This window comes from Rhinichthys klamathensis, unplaced genomic scaffold (genome assembly GCF_029890125.1).
Source record: "Rhinichthys klamathensis goyatoka isolate OS25496 unplaced genomic scaffold, OSU_Roscu_1.1 h1tg000160l_1, whole genome shotgun sequence".
In the NCBI taxonomy this organism is placed as follows: Eukaryota; Metazoa; Chordata; class Actinopteri; order Cypriniformes; family Leuciscidae; genus Rhinichthys; species Rhinichthys klamathensis.
The window spans coordinates 17,310-45,098 of NW_026606694.1; positions in this window are offsets into that span (position 1 = coordinate 17,310).

Sequence of the window (27,789 nt, forward strand, 5' to 3'; positions counted from 1 at the left end):
AAACAGTCCAAGGGAGAAAAACAACGCAACAGCTTCACACTAAAACAAAGAAAATATTGGACCAAGAACGGAACTAAAGGTGCGTTCACGCAATGTTGTTATTACCGTAATGATTCTGAACTCGAAAAAGCCTTAATGTACTTAGAACCTAGAAAATTATGAGTTTATCCATTGTAATTACGAGAGCTGCGACTTGTACCATCTGACCACTGTAGATTTAAAGTGTGTTCGGCTTGAAGTGGCGCTGTGCAAACCGATCGGTGTATGACATCAAAGTACAGCGAGAGCGATTCTAAAGCATACAGACCTTTATTTACAGTAATTACGACATGGTGTGAATGCAGCATAAAGTGAAGGTTCAAATACACAAGAAATAACGAGGAAGGGCAGGTGAACATAATTGGAAACCAAGGTTACAAATGAGTGGTGGGAAACATGGAGAACAAAGGAAACAGAATAAAAAACTCAGGAAACAAGGAAAAGCAAAGTCCCTGAATACAAAGGTAGACCTAGCAGCTGTTTCTCAAAACTAAATTAACTGATGCAGTACATAAGGAATCTAATGTATTATTTAAACACAAAGAATATACTTAAACATAATTTACAACTTGTTAGGTCAACTATTTATTCCAGTGAAGTTTGGATTTTCTCTCAAATACAGAAAGGTAATGCCAAGACACCCCTCATTGCTACTTCTACAGAGATAATGGATTTAGAATGGATGGATTTTGAAAATATATATCTGCTCTCAGTAATGACTCCGTAGTCTCCACTGCTCTATTAGGACTCATCTGGGAGTAAGAATGATGGGGTGGCCGCTGAAGTTGCCAGCCTGTTAAGTCACTGTAAAATTGTTGCATCAGCGCCTTGTGTCCGTCTTTACACTCTCAAACCCATTGGCAGTGCTATGATACGGATAGCTTCAGCTTCAAGAGTTGTGCTATGTCTTGGACTATCTTACAATCTTTTCGAAAAAAAAAAATCAAATAAAAAAATGGTACAAACAAATACATGTAAATTCTGATTATATTTATCGGTAAAAAAGCCTATTTAATATGCTTTGTGTCTACCAACACAGCTGTCTTAAAATGACTCCATGAGGGGTGAACCCATCAGATGGACAAAATTGGAGAAATATTCCAGGGTGAATGTAGCATGGGGGATTGTATTTAATTACAGTGTGTTATCTGCATACTGATGACCTGAGCAATGGCCTGAGCGGTTTTCACACACTAGTCTACACTAATACTGTGCTACACTCATTATAGCTGTGAATATGATTATTAATCTAAAATATGTGCTTTCACAGCCACATAATTGTTAGAGGAGGGGGAAATGTACATATTTCATTAATGAAGCAATGGAAAGTTTTCATCTTTTTACATTACTCTAACAACTGTCACAAACTTCAGTGTGTTGAACTGCAAATGAACAGTGAAACAGCTTTTCTTTTTTCAGTCTTTTCATCCAGACTTTCAACTGTCTTTAACCACATTATTTGTTGCTGGAAAGAAGACAGAAATTATTTTTAAAAAGAGGAAAATTCCTCGAGAAGTAATTTTGATCAGAATAATGGCATGGATGAAAAGTAACATTTAGTCATTACTGTCAGGGGAGATATGAGACATACATTAATATAATATATATTAAAACGACTCAACAGAAAGCTTGAATCAGATGATTTTGTCACATAACATATTATCATAAGATTATTACTTATCAGCACTGACACCAAAAGATGAGATTAATTACTAATAGGCTTCTTTAATGCACATATATATATATATATATATATATATATATATATATATATATATATATATATATATATATATATATATATATATATATATATATATATATATATATATATATTAGCATTAAAGAAGCCTACTTTAATGCTAATATATATATATATATATATATATTAGCATTAAAGAAGCCTATTAGTAATTAATCTCATCTTTTGGTGTCAGTGCCGATAAGTAATAATCTTATGATAATATATTCTGTGACAAAATCATCTGATTCAAGCTTTCTGTTGAGTAGTTTTAATCTGCAATCTATTCATAGACCTTAAGATCAGACATTTTGGAACACTTTCATTGAAATTCTGTTGAAAACACAAGTAAAGTATTGTTCTTGGACTTCACTGCAAAGCCAAAAGACAAAGACCTGATGACTATTTTAAAGAGTCATGTATAGGTCATCATTATTTTGCAAAGTTTTAGGTTATATTAAATATTTTGTTTGTTGTGTCGAGAATTTACTAAGCATCCTCTAAATTAGCCATGTTAACTAAATTTATCTATGGATAAGCAGTCTTTGTTTGAGGACAAATTCAGGTTTGGATTGATTAATGTGATTAATGTACTAAGTATGAGTTGGTTACCAAGGCAACAATGTCAACCTAAATGTATAGATAATTCTACTGTAAAGTGCAATCCTGAATCAAATGGCAACAATAAACTCCAATAAACATTTACTCAATGTCTCTCCTCAAACTTTCTTCCAGCATGGAGAGGGAAACTCTGGAAGCAATGAGGACAGACACAAAGACATCACAAGGAACAGAGGGAGGGTGTCCTGGGTTAAAACAATGGTGAAACCCACCTTAACAAACATGTGCCGTACCACAAACCGGCCTCCTCCACTCGAACAGTGTGCTTGCGAGCCCACTCGACAAATGACTGCCTCATAGGCCCTTTTGTTTTGCTAACTGGTAACTGTGGATGTGGAAAAAAGGAAAACTTGAGTAAACAAGCAGTGCTTACCATCTCAATAGAGCTGCATGGGTGTTCTTCATCACAACAGTCTGGGCCACAAGGCAAACTATGAGAATAGCATGGCCTGAACTCAACAGCAAACAGGCTTCAATTGTGTCCCTAAAACAGCCCACTGCATTTTGATTTCTGCTCTTTGTTTACGCACAGCAATGAAAAGGAATTGTCTTTGAGAATTTGAATCCATCTACAGCCACTGCTTGAGGGTTTTGTTGCAATATTTAGCAGTTTTCGAAGCTTTGCTTTGTTATTATGTGAATTATTGTGATATATAGTGGCCCCACACTGTATTTTAACACTTGAATCAAACTTTAAAAAATAAAAAAAGCATAATTTTCACTGGAATAAAAAATAATCGAACCATGGCATTAATTGTACGAGAACACACACACACACACACACACAAAGCAAGAAATACAAGACTTTAAGCTAAAATCTTTTCACAAAAAATGGCTTTTAAAATTGTATACATTACAAGCTTGGACGGGTAGGTAGTCTACCCAAACATGACAAATCTGTCAACATTTATTCATAATGACTTATTCATTATAAACCTGAATTCATTTCTTTGATAAACATTGCACTGAAACTTCCATAGTATGGGTGCCCCCCCCCCCCCCCCCCCCCACACACACACACACACACTGTATATTCTATATTTTATCCCCTAACCCTAAACCTACCCATCACAGAAAACATTTAGCATTTTTACATTTTCAAAAAACGTCACTTAGTATGATTTATAAGATGTTTTTTCTCATGGGGGAAAAAAATGTCCCCACAAGTACAAGGATTTTGGATATCGCCCTCTTTGTGGGGATATTTTGTCCCTGTTGGGTATTTTGACACACAAACACTCGCACACACATACACACACACACACACACACAACACAAAGACATTTTTAAAAATGGATACAGGTTTGATGGTGAGTAATTGATGATTTTTCAGTGATGAGCATAGGCAAATCAGTTAATAAAATGTGATCGTTTCATCACAAACATTAGGCATAAACATTAGCCAAGCTCATCAGCAAGTAACTTCACCTCTGAAAGGTTGTGAAAATGTATCCATGCCCTTCTCATTCAGTTCCTGCAATATATGATGGCACACTGGCCATTGTCTTGTCAGGCTGAGAACATTCTTTCTTTTATTAGTGTCTAGTTTTGTAACACTGCCAAATAACACTTGATTGCTCTTTAATTAAATATTAATGGCCATCATTACATCTTCATTTATAATTAATGGCCGTTAACGACTGATATTGCACATTAATGTAATTAAACATTAGTAAAGCAGTAATGTAATTTCGCTTTCTCTAACGACTGGACTGGATGGCTATACAGCAGAAGTGGCCAAAATAGTGGCTGCAGTGAGATGACTAAGGCTGGTATTAAATCTGCACTGGCTCCACAAAGGTCTGCTGGACATTAAGACCCGATTTAGCCGCTTATTAAAATCAGTGTGCACCAATAATGTAAATTAATTGTGTTCAGAATGCACCATCTATGAACATTGCATGTTTTCATGCGTCCAGACAAGTGATTCACAAAGCAATTAAATGCAGTCCAACCTGCCCCTTCACCCCCAGATGTGCAGTTGATACCGTTTCGCACAGAGATGCTTTTGTGTGCTATAGTGTGGGACCAGGACACTGAAGCCTGAGGCATCAGAGGAGAACCGGCATCAATAACTCTCTTTTTTTTACCCTGAGGTGGCATCAACTTTAACCCTACATCTAAGGGTGTCAATCTAGCGTTAATTCAACTGACTAAATTGTGGTTGTGCTGGTCAGCTCATTCCTTTCCTGTAGCTTTACCCTTTCGGGAATGATTAAAAGTACTGCTCATGGTTACATTTTGAACAGACTCAAAGAGATGTGTATAAGCACAATGTAATATATTCTAAGTATTCCATAATCATAGCACTGTTATATTCAAAGGCTTTTGGTTTACCCTGAGAGATCAAAGCTGAGAAAGAACAAAACAGGAAAGCAATGAGCAAATATTTTCCGCAAGGTAATAAAAATGAAGTTTGCGCTAGAGCATTGGTAAGCACAGCACAGGCCCCGGCCATTAAAACCCAATCACTTCTCTCTAGCACTGTGAAAACAAATATACACGATGAGCCTACAGGGCTGCTATCCTCTGATGGCACTACGATTTTCCCTAATTAAAGGATTCTAAAGCACACCAGGACACAAACAAAGGATGCTTTTTAAAAATCTCTCATCATGTTGTATCAACTGTTTGTGGGAAAAGGGGGGTAGATAGAGAGGGATCTCAAACTTGCTCTTTGATTGAGAAAGGATGAAGGTAGAAACGGTAAATCAAGACTGCACAGCTGCCATTTTTTGGTACATTTTTAACTAGAAAATTAGACTCTTAACGGGTCCCTTAAGGTTTAGAGAAGACCACAGTAGTTAAGCAAAGACTAAAGTATATTTTGCATGGTTCTTTTATATTTTGCATGGGGGGGGGGGGGGGGGGGGAAAAGTCTGTAAAAATAGGGCCAATGTGCTGTATTATTTTGTAGGAAAATCCGCATGGATTTTTTAAAGGCGTTTTACCCAGATTTTGAAATTACATAATTTACAACATACATTTGAGGAAATGTCCATGAACTCAAAAGAATATGTATAATATATATTAACTAACTTTCCACAACACAACAAAAAGGTAACAGAAAGAACATGTACAAATTAAAATAATTTTATAAAAATGGAAAAGCAAGCGCCATTGTCCATTTGACTCATGAGCATTTTCTAATTCATATACAGCCATTCATTCATTCATTCATTCATTTATTGAGGAACAAAACTTAGAAAACTTGACGAATATGGTGCACAAGTAAAATTTACTACACTTTTATAGTTATATTTATGCTGGCATTAAAAATCTGTTTTACTGTGAAACAAAGCAGCTCAGACATTTCGGATTGGGGAAACAAATATTTTTGGGTTTCACAGAAGATTACAAAGGTTTTGAATGACGTATTGGTGGTGAAGGATAAAAGTCACTGGGGTGACCTTTCCACAGACTGATCCCCACCTATTTAAGGCCATAAAAGCATGTCACAATACATAACTTATCATATTAACCTTGTTATTTAAATACATGATGATGTAGACATGTAAAGAGGAGATTATTGCCTCCAGTTGAGTCCAAAAATACCTTTATTCAGACTTTGGCTGATGTTAGGTAAATCTGTGAATCTACTGCCAAAATTCTTCAGATGTTCATTTTTTTGTGAATTAGCAATTTGTCCAGAGGCCACATGTCACTCCCAATGAGAGATAAAAGATGCCTTATGTCCTTAAGAGAAAAAAGAGAGGACTATTCACTTGGCTTCAACTGAACAAGACACATGCCTCAAAGAGATAAAAATCATTTAATTGAGAATGAATCAGTCATTGAGATGAAGAGGAAATGTTTTTTGTACAGGCCAGACAGGCCAGTCTTTCATTGCAACTTTGGCCTTCTTAGTGTTGGGATAGAGATTTAAACTGTTTCTTGTTCATATTAAACATATTACAAAAGTTTGATCTTCATAAGTCTTATTAGCAATCCAACGCCTTTTTGCAATCTCGTCAACAGACTTGTTTCCCCAATCATGATAATTAGTTTAGGTATGATGCCCACCTGTTTTGAAACAACTTTACGTTAGATCTGTGTGCTCTCTGATCACATTAGCATAATACAGTAATGTTTCAACAAAAGTCCTTCTGTAAAGATTACCTTGTGTACCACCACAGCTGCATCACTATGACACATGTACTGAACTGTTTCATCTCTCTTTCAAAAGAACATTGTTTCTCTAAGTGCTTTTTTGACCCACAGACTGAAATGATTGGATTTGAGCATTTATAAATTGAAATCACACTTTCAGTGTGACCAGTAATAATAGCAATGAGCAATATGTTACTTTCAATAGATTCCTTTTTTTTAACTCAAAATTATAGTCCATGTTTTGCATACAGACTGTATTCACAAATACTCAGCATGGCCAACTCATTTTTTATAGAGCTGACCTAAAGTCATTAAAATGCTGTTATCACACACACCACCCACACAACACTTAGAAATATCTAAACCGGACATGATCGGAGCAACGCGACAACAAAAGAATATAACCCATTATAATCAATGATGCTGTCTACACTGGATGTGGCATGGCAAAACACGACATGACAAATCCCCAACAGTAAACTGTTGCCCCATTTTTACATACTTCAAGCGATATTGCTACTTCTGATACGAAAGACAAAGGTTTGCAATGGCGTTTTGTTGAGTTGAGTGTAGACAGCCTAAGGCCATGTCCACACGGACACGGGTATTTTTATAACCGGAGTTTTTCCTACAGCGTTTTAAAAAAAAATCCCGTCCACACATGCTCGGTCTCCGTCTACATGAAAACGTAAAAACACGCAATCAAGCGCGGTCAAGAGCATGCCACGCCAGCAGGCGGCGATATAAACGCACTTCGGTTTCAGTGCGTTTTCGTGTGGACGAACGGCCGAACCGCGTAAAAAAAGTCACGGTTATAAAAATACCCGTGTCCGTGTGGACAGGGCCTAAAATTGTTGTGCCGCAATGGCAGCTAAAACACTCACTGACAATAAATTTTTTTTTTTAAAAAGGTGCCGCTCACTGCAAAAAAAACGCGTCCTGTCTGATCGGGGCCTCACACTGCACATTCCTAATCCCCAGGTTAAAGTCCTTATTTGCATATTTGCGCTGTCAGTGTCCCTGACTGGACAAACGCAGCATGTGACCCGTTTACATAAAGGCTTGTTTGACTTGAAGCGGCGCTGCACAGACCGATCGGTTAATGACATCAAAGTACCGCAAGAGCGATTAGAGAGCGGACGGCTCCGAATGCTTTTGAATCGCTCTCTCGGTACTTTGATGTCATTAACCGATCGGTTTGTGCAGCGCCGCTTCAAGTCAGTCGAACAAGTCTAAAGGCTCTAGCATTGCGCGTCGTCATTACACTTTGCTGACTGTAATATCAAGGTTTTTTTTCTGAGTGAACTTTTCGAACTATAAAGGTAAGAATAACGATCTCTTCTTTACTCCAATTGTTGCTTTTTTCATTGCCGTTTGATATTTTTCCTATCATATCATTCCAGAGCAGGGTTTCAAACTCCGGGTAAAAAGCGGTGCTAACCCCGTATCTAAATTACAAGTGTGTAACGTTCCTTTACACGGGGTTAAAAGCGGTGTTCAGAACGATGAGGACCCGCATGAAAAAGGTCTGCAAAGTTACAAAGCACAAAGTCACAAAGGGAGCTATTCTCTATATCAGAAAGCACAGCTTCTAAACTCCCTGAAACGCCTGGCTTATAGTCTTGAATTTTCTTCCAGGAACGTACACGTCACAATACTCCTCATTTAAATAATTCCCGCTCAAGGTATATACAAAATAAAAAAGGGAGAGGCCTGGTACGGTTAAATTAGTAGTGTGATGAAATTCACGGTTATGGTATGGGGTATGAGAATTTTTCGAAACGCATTCGAAAATGATCATGCCCCATACCATAACCGTGAATTTCCACATATTTTACATGATTGCAGCACCTCTCTTTCCAGTCTGTCGGTAACGTGCTATTTAGTTTGTCTCCATGAAGCCCCTCCTTTCAAAATGTGCAATGTGCTCTGATTGGTCAGCTGGACCAGTGTGGTGTGATTGGTCCAGCTGACCAATCAGAGCACATTGCACATTTTGAAAGGAGGGGCTTCATAGAGACATGAACTAAATAGAACATGAAAGAGAGGTGCTGCAATTATGTAAAATGTGTGGAAAATTTTTTTGTTTTACATGCAAGCATGAAAACCTATTATATAGTCCCCAAAAACAAAACCTCTTAAAATAACACATTACCTGATGTTAACAACTTTATTTCAGTTTTTACCATATAGGCCACACAACCTCCCAGTCTTGTAGTAGAAGAGACCTGAGCACTGTTAAATCGAGTTTCACATGTAACTTTAAAACAGGCTTGTTTTGTTTCATATTTCAAGCAGCTGCTAACAGCCAATTAGAGATGAGATGAGGATGCCATTTGATAATTGGCGAGACAATTTATACTGCATGCCATGCTAAAAAAAGAAAAAATTTACCAGTGGAGAACATTACATTTCAGGAGTCATTCATACTTGTGACGAACGTTAATTATCGTTGTTTATTGCCCAAGTTTATTTCCAAGAAGTGAATACATTATTGTGTATTTGTTATTTGTATGTTGACTTAAAGGGAATATAATAAGACAGTAAAAACATAATATATTGTTCAAGAAACAATACAATTAAGGTAGGGGAAGGCAAACACATTTGCTTAGGAGGTTCTGGTAATTGATTATATTTATTTAATTACGGAGATGGTTACAGTAACAGTACAGCGGTGTATGAAAATTTTTTACACTTCTAAACAAAAGTTAACTTCCCAAGACTTCTAATATTACATGACACTTCTACTACCTACAGCAAAGAATAAAATCGCCTGTTTTACTTTTTGGAGAGGTTCGTAGCTTCGTATTAAAAGTACTGCTCATCATCAAAATGTTGTTGTTGTTTTTTTTGTTGTTTTTTTTGGGGGGGGGGGGGGGGGGGGGGTATTTTTCCATGTGGATGAAAATCTTCCTTTAATCAGAATCAGAATGAGCTTTATTGCCAAGTATGTTTAGACACACAAGGAATTTGTCTTGGAATAAAGATTTAACCATTTTTCAGTCAAACGGTGACAGGAGGAGATACTTTTAGACTAAAGGACCAGTGGCATGTATGACTGTAGTCATATGAGCAGTTAATCAAATCGCTTGCCTATTTTCATAATCAACCCCAACAAGCATCTATGTGAATCCTCATATGACCAATATTCAATATTGTCAATATCAATATCATTCACAGATGTATAGTGCATGTGACACTATAAGTTTTTTCCACTGGAATGTACCAGTAATTATTTTAAATGTGACCACAACCTTTGGCTCTATGAAGACGACACACCTGAGGGTACATGCGTGCGAATGGCAGACAGTATAAGTGATAAAGAAATTTCACATCTTGATAGAGAGTGACTGAGGCTTCGCACTTTTGTGTTCAAGACAAGTATTTTCTTTATTGAATCAGAGGGTTGTTGCTCTTGCTCTCTCTCTCATTACACTGTACACTCACCTAAAGGATTATTAGTAACACCTGTTCAATTTCTCATTAATGCAATTATCTAATCAACCAATCACATGGCAGTTGCTTCAATGCATTTAGGGGTGTGGTCCTGGTCAAGACAATCTCCTGAACTCCAAACTGAACGTCAGAATGGGAAAGAAAGGTGATTTAAGCAATTTTGAGTGTGGCATGGTCGTTGGTGCCAGACAGGCCGGTCTGAGTATTTCACAATCTGCTCAGTTACTGGGATTTTCGCAAACAACCATTTCTAGGGTTTACAAAGAATGGTGTGAAAAGGGAAAAACATCCAGTATGCGGCAGTCCTGTGGGCGAAAATGCCTTGTTGATGCTAGAGGTCAGAGGAGAATGGGCCGACTGATTCAAGCTGATAGAAGAGCAACTTTGACTGAAATAACCACTCGTTACAACTGAGGTATGCAGCAAAGCATTTGTGAAGCCACAACACGCACAACCTTGAGGCGGATGGGCAACAACAGCAGAAGACCCCACCGGGTACCACTCATCTCCACTACAAATAGGAAAAAGAGGCTACAATTTGCAAGAGCTCACCAAAATTGGACAGTTGAAGACTGGAAAAATGTTGCCTGGTCCGATGAGTCTCGATTTCTGTTGAGACATTCAGATGGTAGAGTCAGAATTTGGCGTAAACAGAATGAAAACATGGATCCATCATGCCTTGTTACCACTGTGCAGGCTGGTGGTGGTGGTGTAATGGTGTGGGGGATGTTTTGTTGGCACACTTTAGGCCCCTTAGTGCCAATTGGGCATTGTTTAAATGCCACGGCCTACCTGAGCATTGTTTCTGACCATGTCCATCCCTTTATGGCCACCATGTACCCATCCTCTGATGGCTACTTCCAGCAGGATAATGCACCATGTCACAAAGCTCGAATCATTTCTAATAGAGGGTATGCGCATGACGTCACCGTCGGCCGGAGTGAATGCGGTCACGCCCACAAGTGGCAAAAAGACTGAGCGGCAGCATTTGTTTTCAGCGTGAATGCCGTGAAAAACACACAAAACACATCTAAAACGGGAAAGAGCTATGCGATTGACTGTACAACTAGATTTGACCAGAAATCTGAGGTACTGTATATTTTTACAGACTGCAAAAAGCTACAGAACAGACTATATTCTGCATAATTGGATGTTTTTAAATAAACACTGACAAAAAACTATACAAGTTTTAGGGCTGGACGATATGATGATATACAGTATAACATTAATGTAAGTGATCACTCGGATTTAGACCTATCTATATTGTATTTATATAAAACGTTTACAGGCAAATTGTCTTAATTTATTTCCCCAGCTTCGAAATCAGGCACATATAAATGTCAGGAAACACGATTCCTGGCTGCATGTCAATATCCATGGATCACTGGATCTTTGATAAGTTGTAAGGAACACTATATCGAGTCCAAGTTTTAGTTTAAACTGATAATAGTTTGTTTTACTCGCGTTTTCGCAATTTCCCCTATTAACTCCAGGCCGCAGCTCTTTTGCCACTCAGTCCGGCTGAGGGGGGCATGTTCCGGCGGGAAAGTGACGTTAATGCATTCCCTCTATTGGTTTCTTGAACATAACAATGAGATCACTGTACTAAAATGGCCCCCACAGTCACCAGATCTCAACCCAATAGAGCATCTTTGGGATGTGGTGGAACGGGAGCTTCGTGCCCTGGATGTCCATCCCACAAATCTCCATCAACTTCAAGATGCTATCCTATCAATATGGGCCAACATTTCTAAAGAATGCTTTCAGCACCTTGTTGAATCAATGCCACATAGAATTAAGGCAGTTCTGAAGGTGAAAGGGGGTCAAACACAGTATTAGTATGGTGTTCCTAATAATCCTTTAGGTGAACGTATTTCAACTAATAAACTGCAAGCCAAGCAGGGCAGCTGTTTTTGCCAAGAAAGCAGAGGCCCGCTGCATTTCTTCGGTGGTTGAATAAAGTCCTCACCCTCCATAGATTTGAGAGAGTGACAAACAAATATAAGTGAAGAGAGGGGGATTAAAATGACTAATGACTGAGGTCCCATTGACCAAGGCACCTAACCCCCAACCCCCACGGCTACGAGTGCGATTTTGCGTTTATACAACAGTTCGAAGGCACACATGAGTAATTAAATAAGAAACAATAACGGAGTATCTATAAAAACCCTGTTTTGTGCAGAACTACTTCCTTCCGCCATGGATTCAAGTCTCAAGTTGACAGTTTAACAGTTGAGCCCAAGCCTCTGTTACTAATTCTAAAATGTCACTTTAGAACTAGTAAGAGAGAGAGAGAGAGAGAGAAGAGAGAGAGAGAGAGAAGAGAGAGAGAGAGAGAGAGAGAGAGAGAGAGAGAGAGAGAGGAGAGAGAGAGAGAGAGAGAGAGAGAGAGAGAGAGAGAGAGAGAGAGAGATTGACTTAAAAGGCTGTATCAGATGCAGGTAATCATCACTCGCTCATTTGATCTCCTCCTCTCTCATAATACTCTACATAATAATTTTAGCATATAGCTTATAACATATAGCTTTAAAGTATTTTACATAATATTTTGACATGTGGCTTTCAACTTCAATGAAGCATCTCAGCGTTCCTTTGTTACTGGTTCTAAAGTGGACGTTTCTCGAAATAGTATAGAGGCTTGTGCTCATCAGTTAAACTGTCAACTTGAGATTTGAATCAGTGGTGGAAGGAAATAATTCCACAGATAAGAGGGTTGTTAAGACACTCTGTAGTTGTTTCTTATTTATTTACACACTTGTGCCGTTGAACTGTTGTATAAATGCAATAGGCCTATCACACTCGTAGTCGCGTGATATGGGTCACTACGACTTCGGCCATAGGTAATCACAGCCGTGCTTATATAGAGCCATATTGCACGACTACGAGTGTGATATTGCATTTATACAACAGTACGAAGGCACAAGTGTGTAAATACGTTTATTTTTTACAATGCTTTGGCTCACAAAGTAGTAGTCATTGAAAATGATGTTAAGCCAAATAAAATTATCTTGGCTTAATATGCACACAACCTAATGCATTTAAGCTCAATATATCCAATTAAATGTGCAATTGCATTAGTGTCCTAACAAAAATACTGCTTCAACGAAATAAAATCAAGGCCAAGAGTGCATCCATTATCCCTGTAGACGTTAACACTGTGCATATACAGAGCTTCTCATTAAACCAGCATTCACCTTTTTGGTCTGTCAGAACAAAGTCTCTATTTGCATCCCACTGATTAATCCATGAGTGGGCTGCAGATTTGCAATAACTCTGCTAATCTATTCAAACTTTCTTTAGCCTGTTGCAACTCCAAATGTCTGACAGCCGGTGCAAAGGCGTATGGTAAAACATACTTCATGAAACTCGACAAAGAATAAATTCTCCTCCGTAGCCTACAAAGCATTCCAAGCTTCTCCGTTCAAGGCCTGCTGCTGAGAATAGAAAACACTGGATCTTTTGTGAGGTGACGCAAAGTGCGTGGGTACAAATATATTGGTCCTCAACGACAGAATTATCCCGCTTTTCCCTCCTTTTTTAAGGTACAATCTTGCCATCTTATTTGTTAGAACATCCTTTCCCGAGTTGCCATAACAAGAGCATAATGGGTATCATTGTCATATGAATTATGCTTGGACCTGTGAGTGGGTGGGTTGAACTCAGAGGACAACACCATCATGGTGTTTTTCTGTCTGTGACAAAGAGCTTCTTAATTGTGACCGAGTACGTTTGAGAACTGAGTCATGCCATTTTGTCTGCACTGTGCACCACAGACCTTTGGCCATTGTGTTTGTCCATTTTAATCAAATTCTAGGCGCGCTTATGGTTAGAGCCAATGTGAATGATAAAAGAGTCCAGGCCCTGAGATGAGGATGTGTCGTGAAGTCATGTTTTCCAGCACATAGAAGGCTGCTGTCTGATTTAGACCATCCTTTTGTCCACCCATATTCAAATGGGGTTTAGTTTTAAAACGCGAGCCCATTCTGCATAAAAGACCAATAGAAATCTAAAAGGACAGAATATGTGACCAGAAAGGCTGGTCAATAAATGTCTTGTCCTAAAACCCAAGCAAGAATGTGGGAAATGGCCCAAGAGGCAAAAGTCTGCCAGATATATAGATACAGTTCAAATGTCTGAGGAAATGGAGATTATATTACATTCAACACATTTTTCTAAAGGCAAAATAGCCTGCAATGAATGTCTTTATGCATTATCTCTCTGTTCTTTAATCTTGCTGATCTTTTCAGACACTGGAGTCGAAATGAAGCATTTTCACAGCTTTACTTTGCACGGCACAACCCAGCACACATGCAGTCGCATCTTTACACACACACACACCTCCACTACCTTATTAACACTGACATCTGATGCCACGACTGGGCAAACGAAGCTCAACAATTGATGTCAGAGCCTTACAAATTAAATAAATGGGGAAACGCTATGGTGTATTACACACACTAAGTCTCCTTAATGAACAGTCACACGTTGGTGCACAAAGCGTCCTGTGCCAGACAAATCAAACATTTGCTGGCTAGAAAACAGCCACGGAGCTGTGTGAGAGAGAGCGGTGAGAGTCAGATCAATGAATAAATTACCTCTTATGGATTAAGCACAAACTGAAAAAGTGACAATTAAATAAATGCCAAATCTCACAAACAAGCTAGATAAAAACATTTTTAAATAAGAGTTTCTACATTGGATTATATGAATAAAAATATTGAATTATTTTAATATAAAGTTACATTTTATAACATTACATTAAATGCATGCCAATTCTTGCTTCACAATAATGTTTGCTCATATGATACATTAAGATTAATCAAATGTATTGGTATATAAAGAAATTAAAAATAACCTATATTCATAAAAAGTATTGTTAATTGGTAGTTTATGATACCTAATGCATTAAATAATGGTAACAAGTTGCAAATGCAAAGACACAAATGAATGCATTTCCCGTTTAAGGTGGTTGTACATAGACAGCTTCCTCCTTCAATTCATTCAGATACAATACAATACACTCAGATGCCATTTTTGTTTTCACTTCTTGCAGCCCTTTGGTCTGCCACCCAGTGCCTTCAAGGTGTTCGGCTTGCAGGGACATTATTTTCGGATCACTTTACAATCACTTATTTTGCTGTCGGAAAACGTGGCATAATAGGTGTGGATACTATGGATTGGTTGAATGCATAGCTGTAGCCAGACACCTCTTATTCTCCAAGGTGGGCTGAGCTCGGCTTTGAAAGACAGGAGAGGAGAGAGATGGAATATCTAAAAGGGGTTAAGTGCCGAGGTTACCCATCCACGGAGCATAAAATGAAGGCTCTCACTTTGATGGACACCAGAACCCAGATCCCTGATGTCCCAAAATATTAGGTTTCTCTTCTAATAATGTTGGAAATATTGCCTACTGTCATGATTAATCTGGCCGGGTGCTGGCGCTGATTGCAGGTGACACGGTCACAGCGCAGTGCCCGTGTTAGTTTCCACACACCGTCAGCTTCACTCCCAGTTCTGGACGAGCCAGCCTGCACAGTGATAGCAGCTCTCCGCCGTCTCTAATAGATTGTGACAGCCAAGAAGGAAACCTTTATTTTAATTCAAACAACAAAAGCCAAATAGCAAAACTTATGTACGTGCCTAACTTTTTCGTCCGCACCTTTTCTTATCTTCCCCCAGACCTATTTCTTGAATGCATTTTTTCTTCAGGGTGAGAACATTTCAGAGCCTCATTATTCTCAGACACAAAATGTGGAGGTATTTGCAGATGTGGAGGCCGGCGCAAAAACATTTGTCGAATCAAAGGCTTGAATTATTGTACAAAGTTCAGCAAGTTTCACATGACACTTAGAAACACCATTGTCCCAGCCAGGAACAAGGAAGCCCATTCTTCAGAGGGGGTAAAAGACAACCTTGGCCATTCTCATAATCGAATCTGTAAGTCCCAGTGGACCATTGGGAATTCTTTGCATTGGCCATGGTCAGAATGCACTGTTTGGCCTAACAATGGCAACATTGATTTTAATGCTCAGAGAATTTTGGTTGAGCTGAGCAAACTGAGCGGGACCGAGGGGGAATACCGTTCCCTGTCGTTTCCATGAGGGGCGAATAGGATCATTTCTGTCCCCGTCGCACCCACCCAACCCTTCTCTGTCCATCCGGCTATGATCTCATGCTGAAAGCTGTTCTCTCAAACAAACAAATGCAGATGCCCAGAAAATAGAGCCACTTCCTCCTTTTGCCCATTGCCCTCTTGCTATACCGCTATCAGGCCTGATATTATTTGCACAATCGCTCCTTGTTGACAGTGTATCGAGACTGAAACGGGAGTGTTTTGAGAACTGATGTTACATTGATGTCCGGTTGCCATGGGGCCACGGTTGCGGCATGAAGTCATGACCTTCCTGTTTGGCCACATAGTAACTTATTGAGTCGATACAAATTACCCTGATTCTTTATCTACCAATTTAGCTGCTGGTAGTGGGCAGGGGTCACATAGCCCCATTCATGGGATGGCTTTTGAAGTTACTGCTACCAGTGTGAGACTTTAACGCTTACCCCCATGCGGTGGGATGGGAGGTGGGAGGTGGGGGGTGATATTCCCAGACAATGAACACCATTGCTTCCCGCCTTCAAAACACTTACTTCAAAAGGACCTCCCTCTGCCAATCCTGAGTTTGCTCTGGTTGCCAACACTGGACATGCTTTTCCCTGTGGATATAAATGTTTTATTAGAGGTGACACCTCAGGCTGCTCTTTCCGTGCTTCTGTGCGAACCCTCAGCCGGAGATGTGACAGGACTGAAGGGAGAACAGTCATGCAAAAAACATAAATTAGAAAAACACCAAACCATTCATTTTGACACACTGTGAATGTGTCGCTCCTTGAATGAACAACAAATATGTGAGGCAAGAGCATCTGGATGCCTAATTAAATCAGACCTCGCATCAACATGGCTCTGCAGCAACGACAAAAATGTTATCGGAATATCCGCTCTAAATGTCATCCGAAACTTTGGGATTTCATCTTTTGCCAAACTATAACTTGATTCATGTGATATGTAATATTCAAGCACACCGTCAGCAGTGAAAAATATAATGATTTACAATAGGGATACATAATTGATTGCCAATCATTCTCTAATCAGCCTTCAATGAGACCACTGTGTTGCCCCAAGACGATGGATGTTAAAAGCAGCTTTTGAAAAACAGATGGTGGATCCCTAACAATAAGGTTTTTGCTTCCTTTTGAAAATGATCAACTTCCTGTGCAACACTGACAGATCATTATCAAACCTTAATGAAATAATGCTCTCTAATGTAATAACTATTGACATAGTAATGTATTAAAGTATAACAAGACATTTCCTTCATTTTCAATGTCAAAAAATAAATAAATAAAACAACATTTATATAAAACACACGTGGAGAATTAATTGTTTATCCTCTACAATAATATGGACATTGTTTTATTTCTCCGCCCCTTTTTTCAATACCATTATTACCATATTTTCTGTCCAACAAAACCAAATTTGTTACAACTACAGTGTCCAATACTATAATGAAGAGAAAATTAAATTACTCAATTCACTTGATTGTTGTTGGTGTGGAACACCAGCATTGGAAAGCACTAATGAAATTTATATTGCGTAGTAGCAGATAAAAAGGAACTGTCCTAATGATTCATGGGCCCTTCCTCAAAAGATGAATGTGTTTCCTTACATTTGCCCACCTTAACTGCACGGATTTAATTTGTTGACAATTGATACTGATCACCTTCAAATGGCTTTTAATTGATATCGGTGCGGAAGCAGTGAACTTTAAATAGACATTTCTAATTATTGGATTTAAAAAGTGGGGGCTTTTCGGGAAATGTTATGGCATTTGGAAAAGGATTCATGAGGCAATAAGGAGATGGCCACCCTGCAGCTAAATGACATTAAAGCCTGTTACTGCTTATACCTGAAGGGAGCAATGCCACCAGTCTCAGGAGGCGAGAGTGGAGTCCCACCTCAGGGCTGGTACTTATCTGGAGAATACATTACTTTATCCTGATAGCCAGATATTTCTGTGTCACTCATCTTGCAATTGAAATGTAGCTCATGTCTTTGCAGGAGTCAAAAGGAGGTTGAGCTGCTGCCGAAGACAAATGGCGTCTGAATAAAAGGATTTACTGATAGGCATGTATGCCAATGTTTGCCATTTGCTCTTGTGCACCTGAGAGATGCCATTGAAATGGACGAAAGAATTAAGTAATACCTCCAGTACTTGACTTTTATACAAAAGTACAAACAAGAAATTAAAAGAGTAACTTTTAACCCCATACAGCCCAATATTTTACATTTGAAGTTATAAAATTATACAATATAACCAGCTATTTTATTCATTGTTGTTCAGTCCAAACCAAAGCCACTACTGCATGCTGCCAATCAACATATAAACTAGCAACCTGCCTGGAATGCCACAAACATATATACAAATGGAATAAAACAAACAGTAAAATGTTCTAATTCGTTGAACCGCTTGTCCAATGAAATTAGAAGGCCTGGATGGACTTTTTTCAAAAATTATGATTTTGACTAAAGGCTCTTAGTCTATGCACAAGATGGAGTTTTTTTTTATGCATGTCCAAAAACACTGATGGAATGAGATTGATTACTAAATTACAATTGGTTAGTTACTGTCATCATAAACATCTGCTTAGTGTAAGCCAGACATTGCTCTCCAAGCCCTCCCACGCCAATGATCTCCCATTAGAGAGCTTAAATCTCATTACCTCATTCATCCAAGCACCAACATGCCTGCAGGGAGCTAGCAAACAGCCGTGACAGTGCTCAGACAGGTCCAGACGGTGTCCCACAAGGCTCTATCCTTGGTCCTGTGGCATTTTCAGCATGGAGCCCTGTAGGAGGAGAGCCAGACTGAATGGAAGGGACATGGGTGGTTATGTATGGGTAAAAGGTTTGGAAGAAGTTGGGGGCACTCCTGGGGTCAGGCAGACATGGTGTGAAAAGGGTCAGAGTAGGTGATAATCTCAGAGGTCCAAACACTGAGACTACTGTGCCTTTAGTCTTGTTCCCTCAGGTAAGGTTAGGGGCTCTAAATTTTGCTGGAGCAGCACTGGACTAAGGCTCCATGGAGAATGACTGAAGGAATGAACCTGGAGAGTTCAGAAGAGTGATAGGCACTCATGGGGATAGCAGTTCTCTAATCTTGTCACATCTGATGAGACTTAAAGCATCACCCGCAGTTAGTAAGAGAGACATTTGAGGTGTATGTGCTCACTACCAACATATAGACCAAAAGTCATAGTTTAACATCAAATGTAAATAGTTAAATGTTCTCGTTATTATTTTTTCTTTAACTTATAAAACATCATGTTTACCTCAGACAGCAGTGAGACCAATCGCCATGAAATGTCTGTCCAGCATGCTTCATTGGCTTATAATAGAGGATCAGTGTCAAAGCAGCCAACAAGATGATTACATGCCATCGAGGCAAAGCCATTCTTTAGTATCGATCCACTTCAGCTGGGAAGACAGAGGATGTAAAAATTGAGCCCAGGTGCAAGCTAGAGCCCGTGTGAAAAAGATCCCATATGTGTTAATTTCTATATGCTCCAATGCATATTGGGTATGAAACTCAACTCCGGCCTCACAGTTGAAAGAAAAAATGTCTTTAAGATAACTCAAAGATGAAGGAGTCAATTTATTTTTATATTAAAGAGGATATATGAAAATAGTAAATCACTGAACAAATTACAAAGCGAATTCATCCTGGAGTGCATTAACACTTGGCCTTTTTATCAGATCAACTATGCAATCAGTAAAAGTATACATAAAGTGATCAAGTTTAAATACCCCAATAATGATCAGGATTCAACTGGCAAGGAAAACATTTATTTAACATCAGCATTATTACAATGAAGTATGAGGTCTTAAACAGATCTGGACATTCGTAAATTATTTCTTTAACAGCGAGATCCCATTGATTCATACTGTCTGAGTACCAGAGATTTAGCACATTTAAAGTTCTTCCTCGTTGTAAGTAAACAACAACCGGAGCATCGATAGTGTTTTAACCAGAACCAGCCTTTGCGAAGGGCCAATGCAAATATACTGCATGTTTCCCATGTTAATTGCAATCCCACCAGCATAAACATTATTATACACTGTTGAATTGTACCATGTCTCATAAAAAAAAGTTGACTGTCCATGTGAACCGACTGAAAAGCCTTTACTGTTTACCTTAAATCAATTATTTATGCCTATAGAGCTTCAAAATATTTATCTTTGTGTTGTAGAAGCCTAGTGGAAAATAAATTATGTTTTTATCAAAGGCAACAAATGTTTAAACTGAGGTTTTGAAAGATGGCCTCCACTTTCCTGTGAGGTGTTGGTAGGCCTGTCACTGATTACTGTATGAAACATCAAACACAGACAGTCACACACTAATGTCTTACAGATACAGCTGAAAGAAAAACAAAGTTTGCACAAACCACCTTTGAGTAAGGTCAACTAAAGGAAATATTCATTTGCAGACTGGAAGAAATGCCATAAGTGTTTGTTTGTAGTTTTCTTCTAACCCAATGGCAAAAAAGAACAGCAAAACCTGCTTGTGAGAAAAAGAATATATAAAAATAGCAAAAACTGCCAATGGTTAAAGGGTTTCTGTTTAGGTTACAGTTGAACAATTGACATAAATGGGATGTCCTCAGCAGCTTGTAGGCATTCATTCTACAGTCAAGGATGTGTCAATAAGGACCTCTCTTGAAGTAAAGCACATAAGCACTACTAATCATTATCATTATATGCCGAGCCTTACGCATTAAGGGGTGTTGTGTTATCCTCATCTGTTCAAGAGTGCAAGTTGGGAAAAAGAAATTAGACTCGGAAGGCCTCTCAAAAGCAGTTGTCATGATAATGAAGTGCTTGAGATTTTGCCATCAATCAAAATCCAGCACCAGGGATCACACACAGCATGTTAACACAAAGAAAAAAGAAATGGCAAAATGTCAAATGAAAAAAAAAATACAACAACAATAAAAAATATACACATTATGATTTTTTTTTTATATATATATAGATATGAAGTGAAAATTCAAACACTGAATAATGACACAGACCAAAAAAAGTTTAAATACAAAAATACAAAAAATTTAAAAAAGTGCAAAGTACAGATTTTATTAGGAAATATTAAAAGATAAATCCAAATGTAATGGTTTTTACCATCCAAATGCAGCATAAATATATAATTAATTAGCATTTTGCAAACTCTATTCAAAAACGGAAACAAAACAGATTAAAACAAATGCATCAGCTTACAATGAAAAGCAATGAAAAATTGATCCGAGCAATCTAAAATTCGATTGTGGGAAGAAGATCATGGATGTCTCCCAGTACATCTGTGTAAGTCAGTATGTGTGTGAGTGTGCGACCACCCCATGGCTCTGTTGTCCCAATGCTTAAATGAGCATGTCTCCTCTTTTTCCACAGCATTTCAAAATTGTCCTTCCCCGACACAGTGTCTCGCCGGCTGACTGTTGCTCTATACGTGACACATGTCCTTATGCTGGTTCACATGTCGACCATTAATAAACAAATGAGGGCTCGCCCAGGAGGTCGAGAAGCTCAGCTGGCCCATTTGTGACAGGACAGGGGACAAGAGGACGAATATGGGGAGGGGAGATGGGGGACGACAGCGTGTCTGTCATCCTCTCCTAACCTTGTCTTTTTCAGAAGCGGGAGAATCAGAACACGTGCGCACATGCTCTCATCCCTCACTCCAGACCCTCAGCGGCTGATTAGTGTGAGTGACAAAGTGGAGCAGCAAGTCCACTCAGCTCTTCATAATAAATCTATCAGCAGGGTAATAGAATTCCATCAATCCCCCCTTCCACTCCTCCGCCCCGTGGGGGTCAGTCCCTCGAGCACCGCAAAGGCCTCTCCCTTGGGACTATACAACTGTTATTATTCAATTACACTCTTTTCTTCCCAGTTAAAAGACCATGATATCATTATCACTTAATGAATATATATAATTGGATCTAGGGACGCTTGCCTTTCCAACTGATGAATAATGTTCACGATTCATTTTGGCCTGCTATGAGCCTCCTCTGAGCATCTATTACTCGGTGTCTCGCTAAAAATGATGATGACAAAGGGAATTTGGAATTAGCTTCAGTGTTCATTCAATGCTTAGTTAAACACAAAGGATAATAAAAATGGAATCTGAGGGTGAAAGCTCCGGGCTCGCTGCCATCTCACAGGTTCACTGAAATGGTGTGACAGTGATGTCATTAGAAATTGAAAATGGAAGGACGCAGCATATATGGTTTTAGGCACGGGGCTAAAGCATAAAATTTCTCTTTATTTTTTTTATTTTTATGCTTTTACATTTTTTGTTTGCTGAGAAACACAAATGTAAAAAAAAAAAAAAAAAAAACGTTTTCAATATATTTTTGTCTTGTTTTGTAATAATATATATATATATTAAAAGTTAAAAGATAAACTTTCTGAAGATATTTTACTTCACATTTTTCTTTTCATAAATACTAGTTTAAAAATATTTTATAGTGCATTGGTGTACGTGACATTAAAACATTAGTTGAACAGATTTCATTCATTTCAGTCAGTGTTACAAATGAGTCTACATTAATGAGAACGTAGAATCATCTTATCTGAATAAATAAATACAAACAATGCAGACAATCAGAGTTCACTGATTATCAGAGGCCTGTAAAAGGAATAATAATGATGGTAATAAGCATTACTGAAACATTGACTTAGCATTCACTCAGTTCATTTGTGAAGAAAAGGAGGAGGAAACGTGACAGAGGAGAGCGAGGAACCTGGGAACAGAATAAAAGGGTGCGATTTGCCTCATAGCAGTAAAACGTTGCCCTCCCATTGGTAACCAAATGCAACAGTCCCTCCCCTCCACATTGTGTGGGGTAAACGTTGCGTAGAGAGGGTTTGTGCGGATTAGCAAGCTGACCAACATTATCAATCCTGGTTAAGGAGGTTCTGTTGACAGGGCAGGGAAACAAGGATCCAGCTGCTCCCAAAAGAGTCCATTGGGCCTCACTGAACCTTTACTTCACACATACACACGCACGCCCATCCATACTGCCGCGACAAGGCCATCTCGTGCCCCCCTCCCCCCCATACATCACTCCAAATTAAATTTACATTAGGCCCTCCTCAATCAGAGGCCCGGCGGAAAAACCTGACATCATTAGACAGAGCGCGTGGCCGCCATCCATTACACCCCTATTATACACATGTCTTTGGATTTTAGCAAAGTTCATGCATACCTAAGTGCAAGTTTGTGTTAAAAATTAAAGACTCTTTTAGGAGGACAAAGGAGTTTCTGAACTGTTGACTTTGAGAGAGTCTTCATTACCCCACAGCCGACGGGTCAGCACCAAAGACCCGGTCTCCTTCTCCTTTTTTTATGTTCTTCTATCCTTCTCTATCCCCTATCACTGCAAGCTTTTTCAAAAAAACTATCTGAGGAGGAGTCTGTTAATCTCTTTTTCACTCCTAATGCACTGTGGAGCAAGAAGGTGAAAAGTGGCTCCCTAATAGACACACGCAAACACATTTGTTTCCCCTAATTTCTCCATTAAACCATATCTGTGAAGCAGGATCTGATATCAGGTGGTGAGAAGACAGAGGGACCAGGCTCCTGAGTGAAGCGCTTTACTCTTTAATTGCTTCATTAGCATCAACACTATAATCCCCCTCTAATTTCCACTCTCATTTCTCACACTCATTTATTCCAGCTCCCTCTTCATCTCTGTACCCCCCCCCCCCCCCCCCCATCCCACCATCCCCCCCTAATCACACAGCACCTATTTGCTTTCCAAGGTAATGATAACAATTCACCACTCAGTAATGTTTATTTCATATGCTCTATTCCCCAGATAAACAAGAAAATGCCGAAAAACAGGCAAGCATACTGAGGCTCATTGCGTCAGATTCTAATTTTTCTCCCTAATTATGGTTTAATTACAGTTGTGTATGCTAATACGCTAAACATTTGTACAAAACATGCCCAGCTTCCACCTTTTCTTTTCAAGGTGCTGTGTGCAATAACGTTTCACTCCTGTTTGCATGATTTGGTTTCAGAGGTTAAACGTCACAAAACTGAAAAATAAATTGGAACATTTTATTATTATTATTTTATAAATGCTATTACTACTCCTACTAATTGTTATAATTATTATAATTATCATTAACCCATTGACTATATATATATATATATATACACACACACACACGTCAGTCAAACATGATTAGGAAATTTGCAGCTGTTTACAAGCAGGCAATTGTCTTTTTACTCTTTTATGGCAACTATTTTCTTCAATGAAGAACGCAACGGAAGTCATTAGAATCACAATATTCGACTAAGTATTTCCTAATAACTATAATTTACGAGAGTTAACAGCAGCTCTGTAGAGAGGTGACAGATAGCTCTATATGTCTTTGTGAGATCACACACCCACGCTGCACTCACTCACTCTCCTGCGGTCAATGACCCAGTGTGACGGTTCGAACCAAGTTGCTCATCCACACATCCACGAACTGCATGCCACTGAACCATTAACATACAAATGGCCTCAACTTAACACGTGATTAAGATTCCAAATGCCATCAAATGTGAAAGAACTACCAACTAAAGAATAAATAACCTTAATGGGGACCTATAACATGCTGTCTGTAATTTCCTTCCTGCACCGCCTTGGTTGAAATGTCCAGAATTTAATTTCTCATCATGCAACACATCTTCTTAAGAGGTTTGGGCAGGGCTGTAAGATCTTTCCATTAAATACAACCCATTAACACTGTCGTGTCCCACACAATAAGTTAAAAGTCAAAAAGTATTCATGAAAAAGTAATGAAACTTATATATATGGAAAAGTATTTCAACTTATTTAGAACTTGAAACAGCAGCTTATTCACAGCTGGCCAAGTGTTTAGAACCAGGATGATATGGATTTCCCAACACACAGTACAAAGAGTAAACAATATTAACCCTTCTGCTGTTACTTCTGAAGATCTCACATAGCCATTACTGGGTCAAAATGACCCTATAGTCACATCAGGAGTCAAAGGCTATGACTACATGTCAACGATGTACTAAAAGCAGGAAAGTTTTTCCTTTGCGTTTATCGCGTACAGGCGACAACATTGTCAAAACGATGTCACTTTATAAAGAAACTACGTGCCTATAGACTGAACACTTAATACACATGCGCATGATGTCACCGTTTTCACAAATTCTCATTTTTGTAGTTTATACAGAGATGATAACTGTATAGTTTTCAAAGTCTTGCACTTTGAAATTTAAAAGTTTGCATTTTCAGACCCCCATAAACACTGTAAATGAATGGCCAAAACGCATAAAATGTTTTAAGTTTTTAGTTTAAAACGGTGTAGTATAAACGACCCCAAAGTTTAACTCTACATCATGGCAAACGGTTGTCATAGGCATGGTATGGATGATATAACTGGCTTCTTTTCATTTAGACTTGATAAACACCAGCTCACAGTCACAAGAATTGCCTGATTATGTGAATAAGGGATGACTGTTGTGTGGTGGATGGCTAATGACCACAAGCACTGACCGAACATGTACTGATTCATCTTCTGGGAAATAAATCACAAGTCAGTAAAAAGGCTGCATATATTTGATCAAAGATACAGTCAAACACAGAAATATTATGAAAAACATTTTTTACACAATTTTTTTTTTCCCTGTGGTGATAAAGCTCCATTTCAGCATTACTCCAGTCTTCAGTGTCACATGATCCTTGAGAAAACAAAGGAAAACTATAAAGCAAGTTTATAAAAGCTACTTGAATCTAATTGAACTAAGGCCTAATCCTGGCTTAATCTAAGCCCTGTCTGGGGAACCGGGCTCAACACTGTTTCTTTCATTACACACTTTATTTCCTATACTCTTTTAATTTACCGTTCCCTCCTTCTCTTTAGGCCTTAGGCTGGCTACAAGGGTCAAGTCAAGACAGGGTGAGAGAAAAGATCACCCTTCCCATCATTTATTTTTATCTTTCGCAGATGTCACACACAACAGCATCTCGAGAAGTAGCTACATGGATCAATATCTATTTACTGACCTAACCCCTGTGTATGTGTATGTCAAAGCAGGCAATCTAAAACTGTTTGAAGTATTTCATCTGGCACAGTCCTGCCCCCTGACCTGTCCAAAACACGGACCTCTCCGTCCTAAAGGCATGCTGCTCTCCAGCAATAAACAAGGCTGGGAAGTTGTTGCACACTTGTCACAATGTTGGTGGCAACTGACCACCTCTGAATTGTCGGCCTCCTTTTCTACCAGGCCTTCTCTCTCTCTCTCTCTCTCTGAAAGCAACAGTAGCACAGGGCCATAAATACAAATAAAATTGGTCCATTGGCCCAACTTGCCCCACATTAAGTAAAAACATAAACATAATAAAGTATTATTATTATAGAAAATAGGATTTAAAACTATGTATCCAATTTCAAATAATTTTGAAATTTCAAAGAAAGAAAAAAAAAGTTTAAACAATCCAGAAAACAACAAGAAAAGGGGTAAATATTCAGATTTATTTTAATGTTTGTAATTTTGAAGTGGAGAGAAGATAATTTAATATTAAGAACATTTTTGAGGAGTGAAACATTTTATATTTCCTTCTTTTTGTGACATTTACTTGGATATTTAGACTTGAGAGAAGGAAATAGAAGAAAGTGGGAATGGAATCAAAATATGTTGCATTGCATGCCAGATTCACAGTTCAATGGTCACAATATTATGAATATTCAGGTCTACCATAATCAATAATAAGTTATAACACTATAGAAATGGTCTGCCGTAGTAAAATAAGCAGATGCCAGACTAAGTTGTTATTTGTTCATAGACTCAATTCGATTTTTACATCCATGGTTTAACTAAACTTTGCAGCAAATAATATCACTGCAATTTCAGCAAATAAATTTACTAGTAGTGAGACATGCTGAGATACAAAAACAACACCATAACGACAAACACGTAAAACCTCTGCTGGGTTTATTGCTCTGACAGGAAAAGGTCTGAAAGAGTAAATAAGCAGACATCTACGCCAATCTTTCATTCAGCCGGCAGTCATCCATCCAGTGTGCACCTCTTAATCTGGTCCTACTAGCACTAGGGAAACAAAGACCTTCACCAGATAAAACAAATGATCCCACTAGGAATGGGAAACAACTCACAGTCAACAGTTCCACTCTCAAAACAGGTCAGTGCTTTACCATCTGTGGGTGATTGAGCCATGTGTGTCCATACAAAAATCACACATTGCACCACAAAACAGAGATAAACCGAGCTGGGGATAATAGCTTTGATTTAGAAATAAATAGTTCTGATTTTTGCAGCACCCTAAATACGCAATTTGAAATCTGGCAAATTTGCTATGAAGACCAACAGAAGCACAGACCACAGAAGAGTTTTAAATGCCATGTCACAAATGACTCTGGAGTCACAGGAAATTTTGTCTGAAAGACTGATGGCACCAAAGGAAAACGTAGGCACTAATAAAACAGAGACTATACTATAATGGAATGTTAGCAATGTATACATGTATACAATGATTGTTAAGATGTTGTTTGTTACACTGTGATATGGAAATAGTCTTCTACATAGTGACACGTAGAGGTGTACTTGCAACAGCAAATTTTTACAGATACCAATTCTACTGTGTAAAAAAAAAAAAATCATTATTGTAAAAGTGTAGAAGTGTAAAGAGTAAAAGTGATTGATAATAGGAGTGTTGCAGACACAAAG